This window comes from Rattus rattus, chromosome 7, assembly GCF_011064425.1.
Source record: "Rattus rattus isolate New Zealand chromosome 7, Rrattus_CSIRO_v1, whole genome shotgun sequence".
Taxonomy (NCBI): domain Eukaryota; kingdom Metazoa; phylum Chordata; class Mammalia; order Rodentia; family Muridae; genus Rattus; species Rattus rattus.
Window position 1 is genome coordinate 65,803,717 of NC_046160.1, and position 13,423 is coordinate 65,817,139.

Below are 13,423 nucleotides of genomic sequence, written 5' to 3' on the forward strand. Positions count from 1 at the left end.
TCTACACATGTATCTAAATCAGTGGCATCTTGCCTAACATCCATGGAGATACGCTACCTCATCACAGAAAGTCCTGCGGGATGGCAGCAGGGGGCATTCCCAAGGCTTATGGAAGCCAATCTACCCAGAGGTCAAAGTTATAGCAATTCATCACTGTCACTGACAAAGCACCACAATAAATTCGTCTTTAAATATTAATGTCTAATTCTCATATTATACAGATAGAGCTCAGACTATCCATTTAACTCTCTATTATTAAGTGCAGAAATAGTTTATGTTATAATGGAACTTCAAAAAAAAATCAGCACATGTGCTTCAAGGGACATTTCTTCCCTGGCTTGTTTAGTTTTTCCAGGAGGACATGGATGAGGAAGGAATGGATGAATTGTTTCTACCTGGCTTCATGATGCTAGTGAACAAACAGACGAGCCTCAGTTGTGCCTCCAGCATGTTCATTCAGAGAGCCAGGATTGGCCTTCGGTAGCATCTCCTGTCGTGATGCAGGCTGGCCCTAAAGCAGCTCTACATCATGGCCAGCAAGACGACATAGGGCATCACAGGACATAGTGAAGGACACAGGGATTCTTTGACTCCTGTCTGGGCACATAGCCACACCTTTCCCAAGAGTTTTACATGTGACCAACACTATGTTACAGCGACATGAGAAAATAGAGAGGAAATGTTGGTGAGGAAGAAATGTATCAGAAGGAAATTCGCTGAGATTTCTGACGAGCATTTTCCATCTTCACTATAATTCCGCAGGGTTTTGTTTGCATGTAAAGTGTATATGTGTGTGCATGTGGTATGTATATATGTGTATACATTTGCACCAGTGTGTACTATATGTACTGAATACACATTCATATGTACATTCGGTATGTGTGCTTGTGCATGTGAAGGCTTGGGGTTAATATTGGGGCGCTCCCTCAATCACTTCACATTATTCTTTGAGGCAGGATCTTTCAGTCCTATTCAGAACTCCCAGTAATGGAGAGTCTCCCTATCCAGCTTGGTCCAAGGATTTGCTCTCCCTGCCCTCTGAGGCTGGAATTCCAGGCCGGCTACCACGATGGCTATTGTGGCCAGCAGTCATTTCCATGGGTTCTGGGGATCTGACTTTGGTTCTCTTGCTTGTGCAGTTTTAAATACTGAGTCATCTCCTCCTTAGGTAATGAGAGGGTCCTAAGAATGTTGGCAGTGCGGGAAGGTAGCTGATGCTTGAGCTACTGGAAGTCATTACAGGTGAGAAAGATTAGGACTTGGAACTGCCACTGGGGAGTCCCAGTGTCACTATTTACTTTTGCCATCTTGATAGAATTTGGTAATGCTTTAAATATGAGCCTAGTTTACAATATGTAACTTAAAATCCTTAAGATGTTATTACACATGCATGTACACACACACACACACACACACACACATACGTGTGCACGCGCACACACAGTATCACCACAATCTGTCAGTGTAATTCTATATATTATTATTTAGACTATAAATTCACTCAAATATTTCTTGGTCTCCTGGCTGTTTGCTTTTCTCTCTTCTCATTCTTATACCTTCCTACTACCTGTCATTTACAGGAAACTTATTGTCCTGAGCAACATTGTAGATGAACTGTGATCCACACCACCCCTGGGGACAGAATTCCTATGGAAAAGACCCAGCCATCGGGAACTTAGAACATGACTATTTAGAGACAGGCTGTTAAACAAAATACTTAATGAAATGAATAGAGTGGGTTCCTAACCCTATCTTGCTGGTGTGCCCTTATAAAACAATGAAACTTAGACAGGCTCACACAGAAGACTGGGAAGGAGCAGGGAGAAGACCTCTACCCCCAAGTCACAGAAAGAGGTCTCAGCAGACATCAACCCTGTGACATCTTGATCTCAAACTTTAACCTTTTCTTTTCCCTGAGAGAACACATGTGTATTAAGCTACCCAGCCTGAAGTATTTCGTCATCGTATTCTAGCAAAGTATACAAGAGCCTGCAGTGTACCAGTGTCTGTTGCAGAAGTGAACACGGTATAGTCTGTGCCTTTGGAGACATGCTGAAGCAACTGGAATGGTGAGTCACGTAGCATGCCAGCCCTCGAGCCCTCTGATTCGGGTATAGAGGCTAGGATTGGCACGCACCCCATTCTATTTTCTGTTCTGAACAAAAGTGTTTCTAGTGGGAGAGGGATTCGGCTGCAGCTGTAAGGGACACTTCTGTCAGCTATGGTGTGCTACAACCCGGAGGTGTGTAGGAGGCTTGAGCACAGTTAGGCCTAAACCAGACTTTAGAGCATGGTCATTGCACTGCGCTTGTCAGGAATCTCACATTCACAGTAGAATCTTCCCTTTGCAGCAGATCCTTTGCTCCCAGCACACCTGGCCCCAGCTGATCTCTGAGCAGAAGGGGAGGCCATGACAGCTGGCAGCTTGGCCACTTGCATTCCTGTTTGCACACTCTTGGTGTAGATGGAGGCACTAACTTACGAAACAAATCACCTTGTGAACCGAGGCGGATGTTGTGGAGCGAGGGCCTTTGACTTGCAAGTAGAGCATGGTCAGACATTTTAAGTAACGAGATCCAAACTATAGAAAATGGAATTGGGGGAGCTATAAGGACTTTGGATGCTGTCCAGTCAAAGCTCTTAATTTGCAAATTTGGACTTAGAGATGCAGGTTACATGTTAAATGATTTGCCAGAGGAGGGGATGGGGTGGGTGGGGTGGGGTTGGGTTGGGTGGGTAAGAAATAGGATGAAGACAGCTCTCTCTTCTGCTACTACAGGTCTGGATTTGAGAAATTATAATTCCTGACAGAATTCTCTAGCAAAAGCCATGTCTATAATGGAGGTGCTGAACAAAGATGGCTGTTTATTCAGCCTTTGTCTGAGTAGCCAAGCGCCCTAAAGGTTCAGTAATTGAATCAACTAATACGACCTTTGTTTTCTATTTGGAGAATAGAGCTGTTTATTAATATCACAAATGTGAAAGAATCCACGTATTGAACATCAGCTGTGTGACGGGTTCTGTAGTAGCCCATCACAGAAACTTATGAGAAAACTGCAGGTCAGACACATGTTTTTGTCCAAGATCTCACAAGAAAAATGGTATCAGAGTTGGGAAAAGTGACATGGACCTGTAACCCCAGAACTTGGTGGGCGGGATGTAAAGGAGCTCGGGCCAGCCTGAGCATGGCACACAGTGCTCTGGGAGGCCTGGCTCTTCTCCCCATCCCTTCTTCCTTGATAAAAATCATTAGATTACATTCTTAAGCAAGTAGCCAAGGTCTCTTCCCTTATTGGCCACTTCCTCCTCCTGAGGCTGACCACCAAAGTCCAGGTAACAAAGTATTGAAGTCCAGCAATCAAAAGCCCCCTTGACTGCCTTAACATGTCTAATCAAAATTAAATGCCTCATCCTAACACAGGGTTTCCCTTTGGGCCTTCATAAGCTACCATTTTCCCTATGGGCTCACATCTGTCCGTGTCTATCCAGAGGCAAATACCATCCAAGGCAAATACCTTTTCTCTCTCATCCTCTATCTTCTGTGTCTCTTATTTCTTGTCCTTTGTTCCTCTGTGGCAAATAAATCTCCCTTGTGCTGAAACTTGGCCTTGGCGTGCCTTGTTGCCTATACTGGTCTTTTCAGGATGTAACCTTGAAAAGTGGAAGGAGAATCAAGGGTTCAAGGCCATCCTTAGCTACATAGTCAGCTCAAGGCTAGCCTGGGCTATGAGACATGTCTCAAAAACAAATGACTACTGGGTGTGTTTTATCCTGGAACATATAATTCTTCCACTATTCTGAATTCTGTCCCTCATCATAATGACTAAGCATTATAAAGTTTGTAATACAGTCGTAATAATGAATGTAGAGGTGTGTCTCGTTTTAAAACTTAACATTCCCATGCATCATAGCTACAACTGAGATTCTGTATCTAGGATCATTTTGAACAATTTATGGCCAGGAATTGTTCGGCATTCTAACCCTTGAACAGATTGGCATCAAGACCTCTTGGTGGGGTTTCAGAAGAGGGCTAATTAATTAAAGCACTTGCTGTTCAAGCAAAAAGACTGGAGTCCAGATACCCAGAACCCAAGTAAATGTCATGAGTGCATAGTGGTCTATCTATAATTCTGTGTGTAACACTTTCCTCAAGCAGGGAAGCTCCTTAAGCGGAAAGGTAAACAACTCAAAATAGTTTCAGGAAGTCCCTGAAACTGACCAGATTCACTAGGCTCCTTCCTCCCAAGAGCAAACAAGCCAAGCCACTGAGAGTCACTTTCAGACAAGCCAAGCAGCAAAGAAGTTTCTAAGACCAGCCAAGCTGCCTAGAAGTTTAAACCAACTAAGCCACCTGGAAAGGACACTCCCCAACCTGATACACTGTCTTTATGCTGTGCAGGGTGCTCCAGGTTCCCAGGTTCTGTGAGCTGTCTCCTGTTGCTGAGATGGGCTTTGGTAATGCAGTTGTCTTTGGTGCATGCCCCTGTAACTAACCCCAAGCCCGTATTTCTGTAAGTAGCCTTAGTAAAACTCATGATTAACCAAGTTGTGTTATCTCCCCAGAAAAAGTTTTGTCATAGAACAAATTCTAGCCTTAGAAAGTAGACACAGAGTGTGCCCAGAGCAAGCTAGCTAAAGAGACTAACCATGCTGGAGAACTCTGGATCTGATAGCAATAACCTGCTGCAAAAAAATTAAAGTGACACTCGGCTATCCTCATAGATCAGTGTCTTGCTTGGCCATCATCAGAGAAGACCCCCTTGCAGCAGATGAGAGCAGGTACAGAGACCCATAGCTGGACAATATGCAGAAAGTGAGAGATCAATCCTAAATGAGATGTCTTCATCAAATCTCTCCTGTCAGGGTTCACAAACCCTGTGGGTGTACAAACCACACACAGACCCCATGCCAGCGGTAGATGGCTGACATAAAAAACTCAATGGTATTTTTGTTTTGTTTTCTTTTTATTTTGTCCCATAATGTTTTGTCCAGGAATATTGTTTTATTTTTTGTTTTTGTCTTCATCTCTGTTTTTACTTTACAGATTTACAGATTTACAGATTACTGCTCATATATTATGGCTTCCAAACTTTGGGTTTTTATGTGATTTCTGTATGGAGGAATGCATCTGTGTTTCCTGTGCCTTTTCTTTAGCTCTTTTGTGTTTGTTTGTTTTTATTTTTTATTTTTAAATTCCTGTTTGTTTTCTAAACGAGAGAGAAAAGGAAAGAATGTAGATTTGGTGGGCGGGAAAAATATGGAAGGAGTTGGGGAAGGGAAACTGTGAGCAGAATAAATGATCTATTCTTAATAGATCTAATCTCTTTTTAATAAAAAATAAGATGAGAAATAGAAGGTGAAAGAGAAAGCAAGATTCCCACCAACCTTCATTTCCACAATTCATGCACAGATGTGTACATAAGCCTGTACATGCGCTTACATGTGAGAACATGCCACATGTACACACATGCATACTATACACAAATTACACAGAAGAAGAAGGAGGAGGAGAAGAGGAGAGGGAGGAGAGGAGGAGAAGGAGGAGAGGGAGGAGGAGGAGACGGAGGAGGAGAAGGAGGAGGAGAAGGAGGAGGACAGAGAGGAGGAGGAGAAGGACAGGGAGGAGGACAGAGGAGGAGGAGGAGGACAGGGGGGAGGAGGACAGAGAGGAGGAGGAGGACAGGGAGGAGGAGGACAGAGAGGAGGAGGAGAAGGACAGGGAGGGGATGGGAGAGGAGGAGGAGGAGGAGGAGGAGGAGGAGGAGACTCCATGGCGGCAGCTTCCACTCACTCTCATACACAGTAAAAGGAGACTGGCCATTTGTCTCATAAACCAGACTTGGCTTCATTTTTAGCAAAAGCATGATTCCCTCAAAGGAAGTCATTTTTCAGAGAAGATCATGGGATAATCACGTCTTTTTCTCCTTAAAAACATGGGTGCTTAGGGTCCTACAATTTGTTTCTTCTTCTGTGGGCAGATAAGGAGAAAGGCTACCATGTAAACAGAGTTGTCTTATATTTGGAGGCTCCTTTTTCTATGGAACTAAAATTTACTCGGTGTTGATGTCCTAGGCACCCTATGATGTCCCAGGCACCACCCTCTTGCGTGATTGTCTCCTTTAAGACTTGGGGTAATCTCATGCTGCAAGTCCCTATTTCATAAAGGTAAAGAGTGTGATGGTTATGAGTCACTATTACTAGATTTAGACCAACTGGGGGACATTCTGGGCATGCCTATGGGGGTTTCCAGGAAGTTTTAACCAAGGAGAAAGCAACCAGAGCCTCTGCAATCATCTCTCCCTACTTCCTGACTACAGACACAATGTGACCAGTCACACCGCACTGTTACCACTATGCCTTGCCACCATGATAGATGCTTCCTATTAGGTGACTAGTGACCAACCTAACGAGTAAGGCAGCTACTATAGGACCAGTGCACCAGCTCAGCTTATGCTGCCACCAAAAAGCCGAGCAGACCTTTGAACCCAGGCTGAGTTTTCAACCTCTGTACCTGCTACCTCCCCACTCTTTGTTTCTTTGGCATTCACTCGTCAAGAGGGGTTTGGGGACTGCGCATTTGTTTTCCATAATTCTTGCTCTTAGGCAAATGATTTCCAAGATCCCTTTGAATACTGAGACTCCATGACTGATTAGAGTTGTAATGTATGCAGTGTGATTAATTTGCACTAATACACAAGTTCATTCACCATGTTAATTTTTTACTGAAGGTTCCAGCAAGTTTTAGTTTATGTACAGCTCTCCTAGTGATGTGAACAGAGCTGTACTGCCTTTCCTAGAATAATACTTAAAATTCCAACTAAAAATCTAAACTTTAAGAACATATCTGAAGGGTTTTTTTTTTTACCATACACATAACATACCAACTTTACATATGGACAAAAATAGTCATTTTGAGCGTCTGTCCTCTTGATCAGCTCTCCCTGGTTTCACGGAGTCAGTGCTAATTGCTTGCAGCCTCATGTCCTTCCAAACATAAGGGAGCAATTTGAGCATCCCAGGCTGAAGTATTGCATTTGTCAGACCTGCCAAATCTTGAATTGGCATTGGCCAGTTGGAATGATGAGCCCAGGCACAAATCAACTCACTGGAGCTTCAGGAAGCTTCTAGAAGTTCTGTAGTGTTCCTGGCACAGCTACTCTACAGCTGAGACACCTTTGGACCATACTTGGTAGCATTAAGTGATGGCCAACTTGGATCATACAGACTTTTGAGTCTGTATAATCAAGATGTGCTGGTTGAAGGACAGGTCCAGGACCGCTGCTCATCCACAGACTACAAACTGGGCTGTCTCCAAACATCTGATCGGCTTGAAACTTGCGGTTCAAGTTTGTAAATGAATGAGTTTGTAAACACCCTGTGTTTAATGTGGCCACCAGTGCAGTCAACAGCTATGCAATGCTATTTCTACTCATTCCCTTACTCCCTCAGGACTCACTCCTTAGAAAAATGCTCATGTAAGCTAGCAATGGGAGAGCACTTCTGCAGACACGGGACGTGTATGCTTTCTGAGGTTATCCAGAATAGGTTGTTTTTATAAAGGCAGCAACATATTTGTTTTCATTTAGGACTTTCAACATTTTGTGCTTTTACAAACTGAGAGACCCTTCCCACTCAACCCACAGGAGTCTAGCCATGAGCTAACTGCTTTTACCTCCTAGGTCTTACAGAGCCATTCCTTGCCACGTTTTTCCAGAAGCTTGGCGCATCTTTTGGCAGCTGTTGGGGGCTGGTTATTCCTTAAAGTAGGCATTCTATGCATGGTGGCCACAAATAGACCCAGGCCTGTAGCTGCCCATGAACTAGAATGTTGAAGTTGGAGGGTCAAAATATGCCTGTCAGAAGACTAGCAGAGGGAAAGAGACTGTCCTCAAGGGTGTTGCCTGGGGGCTGCCTTGGAGTGAGCATGGTTTTCTAGAGATGGAGCTCCCTAGTACAGCCATGGGTAGCACGTGAATTGTGCACAGCACACAGGAACAATGATAAGTATTATTGTAACCACCACTACTGGTAACACAGGCCTGTTCTAGGGCTCTGGTATCTACCTTAGGGTTTCAATCTTAACAGGACTTTTCTACAAGCTGCCTTAGACTTTATCTTTCCTAAATTGGCACTGCTGGCGGCTCCAGAGGATCCCTGCTGCGGTACCTGGACTTGCATGTCCCCTTGCCCAGTGAAGTGACAAGCATGTTGCTTGGATTCACCACATGGGCTGGCAGACGTGGCATGCAGCCAGACTAAGTCCACACTGTCTGCACTTATTCTTTTAGAAATCCGATTATGAGAATGCATGTCTTGTGTTGCCACCTTCATTTTTGAACAAAATAACCTGGCCCCAGGTCTGGATAATTTAAAGCATGGGAGAAATGGGATAGAAAGAGTTCAGAATCTACAGGTCTGAGAAGTGGGAAGAGTCAAGGCAGCAGACATCTGGCCTCCTTCCAAGTGCATGCCAGGACTGTGGGACTGGGTGGCCTGTGTACACATCCCTCCCTGTCTTCCCGTCTCAGGCCTTCACCCTGCTAGAGTGCCCCGGGGCCTACTGACCCAGATAGAGGGCAGTGAGATGCAATGAGTCCCAGGGTCCAGATGCCAAGGGCTCAAGTGGATGACCTCACTGCCTGGGAAATTGAAGGGCTGGCCCTGGACTTTGAGTCCCAGTCTCTCCCCATTCCACCTGGGTGTGGCCCTGGGTGTGTCCCCATTGCTTCTCTGGGTTCAAGGGAGAGAAAATGAGGGTTAGGGCTGCATTTGCAGGAAATAGAAAGGCCTTGGGTGGACAATGACTCAGAGCCAATGTAAACCAGGATGTTTACCCCGTCTATGGTTTGTGATACCATAGACTGTACCACAAGCCTCGTAGCTGATAGTCTCTGAATCTGAGTGTTTAGGGTCCACCTCCTGGAGAAGAATTGTCCTTCAGGGCCCAATGGTAACTCCCTCCTGGGTCACCTGCTGCTCAGGGAGTTACTGCTGCTCAGTCTGTGGTGACTTTCTCCTTTCCAGTGTGTAATGTCACCTCAGGTGTCAGGGGCCTGAGGAGCTTGTATCCTCCTGCATTCATGAGGTGCTACAAAAGAGAAGAGTTCCCCTCAGTGTCCCCTGTACCCCTATACACCCATATGTGTCACCTTAACATGGTGAGAATGACTATCACCATTTTGTTTGTTTGTTGCTAGAAGCCAAGCATGCCCTGAAGACAGCACAGGTCCAGAAGCAAGAGGGCAAAAGCTGTGGCAGAGGACTGACTGCCCAGGAGGCCATATTGTGCCGGAACATCAACGGTGCTATGGCCTTCCTGCCTAGTGCCAAGAACCCACTCAGGTAGGCTACTGGAATGTATTTGGATGTGAGTGTGTTGTGGCAGCCTGATCACCCCAGCTATTCCTGAGACCATGGTTGGAAATGCTTTCCAGGGGTTTTCATTGTACAGAAACATGGCAAGGGAGGGCACCCAGGAATATACCCACAAAAGGCTCCAAATGTGTCAGCCTGCCTCACCTCCATAGCTGTGCTAATAGGACTGAAGAAGGACATGGCCATCAGCTTTCAAGTGATGCCCTTTGATTCCAGATCTATGAATTTAAAGTCAACTGAGCCGGGGCTGGACATATAGCCCAATGCTTGCCCAGCATGCATAAAGCCGGTTCAGTCCCCAGCATCCCATAAAACTGGGTGGTACAGTCACAGCACTAGGAGTAGAGGAATGAAGATCAGAAATTTAAGTTCATCCTTAGCTGCATAGTGAGAGTTCAAGACCAGCCTGGGCTAAATGAGACTTTAAAATATTTTATTATTAAAAAAATGAATAAGCCAGCTGTCATCTTGTGCCTAGAGTGGCTAGCTGCATCGCCTGGTACATGCCTTTGACACTTTATCCATGCAATACAACTTCCAGTTTATTAAATGGGAATGTCTGGACTCTGTCACTGCATTTAAAAACCTATTCGCCAGTCCTCAATTTCACGTAGAGGGGAGAGAATAGAGTGCCTAGCTCCTGGTTGGCCACTCTTCTCTCAGTGTCTGCAGGACGCAGCTACTCCTTGTGTGAGGCCTACAGCTTTGGGAGAAGTGTCTGGCTGGCAGCAGGCAGACATTTACTTTACAATGGTGTGGTCTCTGTTTGCACGTTGTTATAAATGAGGGTTTTCTCAAGGCCTGCTCCCCCACTGTCCCAGAGACATTGATGTATTTGACAGGGAGTATGATCTGGGAAGTGGAAGTTTTGACATCTTCCTAGGTGCTTTAAATGTGCAATAGAAATTCAGAAATTGTGCCTTGAGACAGTAATCCTCAAAATATTCAGGCTCATCAGAATGCAGGAGATGGGTTAAAGCTCCAGATGCTTGGTCCCTCCCTACAGCATCAGGTCCAAGGTTTCTGGATCCCACTGCTTGACAGTCTGTGCCTCTAACAAGGTTCTGTATACGGAGATGCTGATGTCCTGGGTCACAACTTAAGGACAGACATGCTGTTCTGCTGCTCCATTTTTTACATGTATGTTGCAATCATACATGTAATATATATCATTACTATAATATACAATATATTATGTATTACTATATATTGATACATGGAACATAAAGTTCACATTTTAATCATTGTAGGTATATGGTTCAGTGGCATTAACTACATCCACATTGTTGCACAACCATCACCACCTTCCATCTCCATGAAGGTTCTCCCCTCTGAAACTGTACCTGATCCACACTGAGGCTCATTCCTCTCTGCTGCCCCCAGCCCTTGAACAGCAGCACGCTGCATTCTAACTCTATGAACATGAGGACTCTAGGTGCTTCGTGTGTGTGGAACACAGGTGTTTGTGACTGCTATGATACCATCCTTGTAGGACGTGTCAGAATTTCTTTCAGAATTGGTTTTTCTACTTGTATACCAATACATACTTGGGTAATTTCTGTCTTTTGACTCTTGTCTGTCATTTACCATATTAAAACTGTGTGTGTGGAGGTGGGGAGAGGGAGGGGGAGAGGAAGGAGGGGAGGGGAGGGGGAGAGAGAGAAGGCCAGAGGTGAACGTAGATGGTATGCTGCATGCACCTTGTTCTCTGACAGCCTCTCACTTGCTCTGGACCTCACCGATTAGGCTAGGCTGGCTGGTTAGTCCTTGGATTCTATCTGCCCTTGTCTTCCCAGAGCCAGGAGTGTGTGTGCTACTACACCCAGAATTTTTTCAAAGAGGACACATACACAAGCTTTCTGGGTTTTAAACCAGGGTTCGACTATGATCCTCTTGGTTGTGCAAAAAGCGCTTTACTACTTGCCATTTACTTTAAAATATTTAAATAACAGGTTGTGGCCATCTTTCCATGTGAGTTCTGATACAGCCACATAGTTCCTTCTCAATGGCTTGAAAGTGGCCGTCTAGGTCCATCCAACCACGTAGTGACACAGCAGGACTCTGAATCCGGTGCTTTGCGGCTTCATGGCCAAGTGGTTTTGACCCATCAGGACACAGAGGGACCGTGCATTTCAAACCAGGAGCTACCACATGCTTAACAAAGCGCCATGTTAGGTTCAAGATGAAATGATACCATTTTATTAGGTTCTGAGACTCTGATAAATCAAGGGACAAGCAGGAGGAAAGTAAAATCTAACCATGGCTTAGGAGACGGTGTCCTGGACCCTCCTACTGCACAATGCTCCACAGCCCTGGGCTAATGATGCCCTCGCGTCTCTTGGGAAATCATAGTGACGGGGAGCATCTGCAGGCCAGAAGGGACCACGAGTCCAGCCAGTCCAACCCTTTGTCTTAGGAGAAGAGGGAATTGGACTGAGAGATGAGCCCCAGGTGACAAGTCTCTTTCTGTCTCTGCTAAGTGGGTGTGGCTGCTGGCTAAGTCATATTGAATAGTGCCCTACACAGTTCTCACCCCACTTCTGTGGACTCAGTCACAGGGAAGCCTGCTTTCCCAAGCGTGTCATTGGTATTGTTCATTTCTCCTGTACACATGTGTCCTCATATTGGCCTGCCTAGCATTATTAAAAGACATTTATGTTTTCTCTTCGCTTCCATTTCCTTCCAGGGAAATGGGAAAATCAATCTGAGCGTCATTAAGAGAAAATTCCCCACAGAAGATTGCTGGTGACGATGGATCTGTCACCTAACTTACCTTCTGCGCCTAACTGGGATTTCTTCTACAGGGCATGAGACAGGACATGGTACTATTTCATTGCCTGGATGCAAGGCTTTTCCTCACTTGCCAAGTTTTCATTCCATTGTTCCACGGCCATCTATGAATCCCATCTCCACCCTGATTAATTAGCTTCCAACTCCTTCATATTGACCCAACGATATTGGCTGGCTTCATTAGTGTCAGGAAACCTCTAAGAATGTTTCTGTAGACTCTGATGAAATGCCCTTTTCTCTTGCCCTGTTGGAGATATACCCCAGGAGCAGGAGGTGATCCGTCATGCCGTCTCCTGCACTGCGTGCAGTAAATGCCAAAATGATAGCTCGGCACTCCATGCAGCTGGGTGTACATGCTGCCTGGTAACTAGGGAGGGCTCCATGTCCTCCTTCTGGAACCCCTTGGGACTGCCGTCTTTCCACTTCCGGACGCTGCCTGAATGGGTCTAAGCACCAAACTCGGCCTGTGGAGGTGCTGGCTGTCCAACTTGCCTCTCATAGCAGCCCCACAGCTCAGAGATCAGAGAACCTGATTTACAAACGTCTGCCTCTTTTGATCGACTTTGATCCTCTGGGGAGAGACGGGAGTAAAAGTCTTGAAGCTGAATGTTTTCTAATCTGTCACAAAGAGAACCGGATGGGAAGAATGATACAAAATGCCTGGGAAGGGAGAGGAACTTTAGCTAAGAGCCGTATGCATAACGGATTGTACTCAGTAAAATGCCTCATAGGGTGTGGTTACTCACTGTCTGGCTGGAATTAAAATTCCAATAGCTGCTTTCCTCACCAGCAACCTCCAGGATATAGAGAATGTGTTTATTTAACACCGTTAGACCCTTACAGCCAACTCCTCCTTTATGCAGGCCTCCCTTAAGATGGCTTTCATATGCACTTAGAATCAATCCCCAAATGCCCTCCACACCTCTTCGCCTGCCTCAGTCAGGGTGGCCAGGCCCAGCCGGAGGCATCTCATACATCTCCATCAGGCAAAGCCAGAGCTACAGCCAGAGCCAGCCCATCCCCCTCCAAGCAGCCTCCCAGCATGCAGCAGGGCCCTGGGAGCCGCTACACAGACTGCAGTGTTTGGCTGATTCATTTGTCTTCATTAATGTTGCTTATAGCCGAGGCCTTTGTCACATATATGATTATGTGAGATTCAGTTCTCTTGAATGTGTAAACACAGAGCTCTGGTGTGAGGCTCCAGGCCAACAGAGGCCTGAAGAAATTTCCCGCTGTTGCGGGTAGGAGCAGCCTGTGC

The 13,423-nt window shown here is 45.6% G+C and overlaps 1 long non-coding RNA gene across 1 annotated transcript; it reads left to right on the forward strand.

The window, feature by feature from the left end:
- Window positions 1-8,956: 8,956 nt before the first annotated feature.
- LOC116905705 lies at window positions 8,957-12,945 on the forward strand. Its single transcript, XR_004388562.1, has 3 exons — window positions 8,957-9,085; window positions 9,198-9,342; window positions 12,062-12,945. It is a non-coding gene; the product is annotated as an uncharacterized LOC116905705 (long non-coding RNA).
- The last annotated feature ends 478 nt before the right edge of the window (window positions 12,946-13,423 follow it).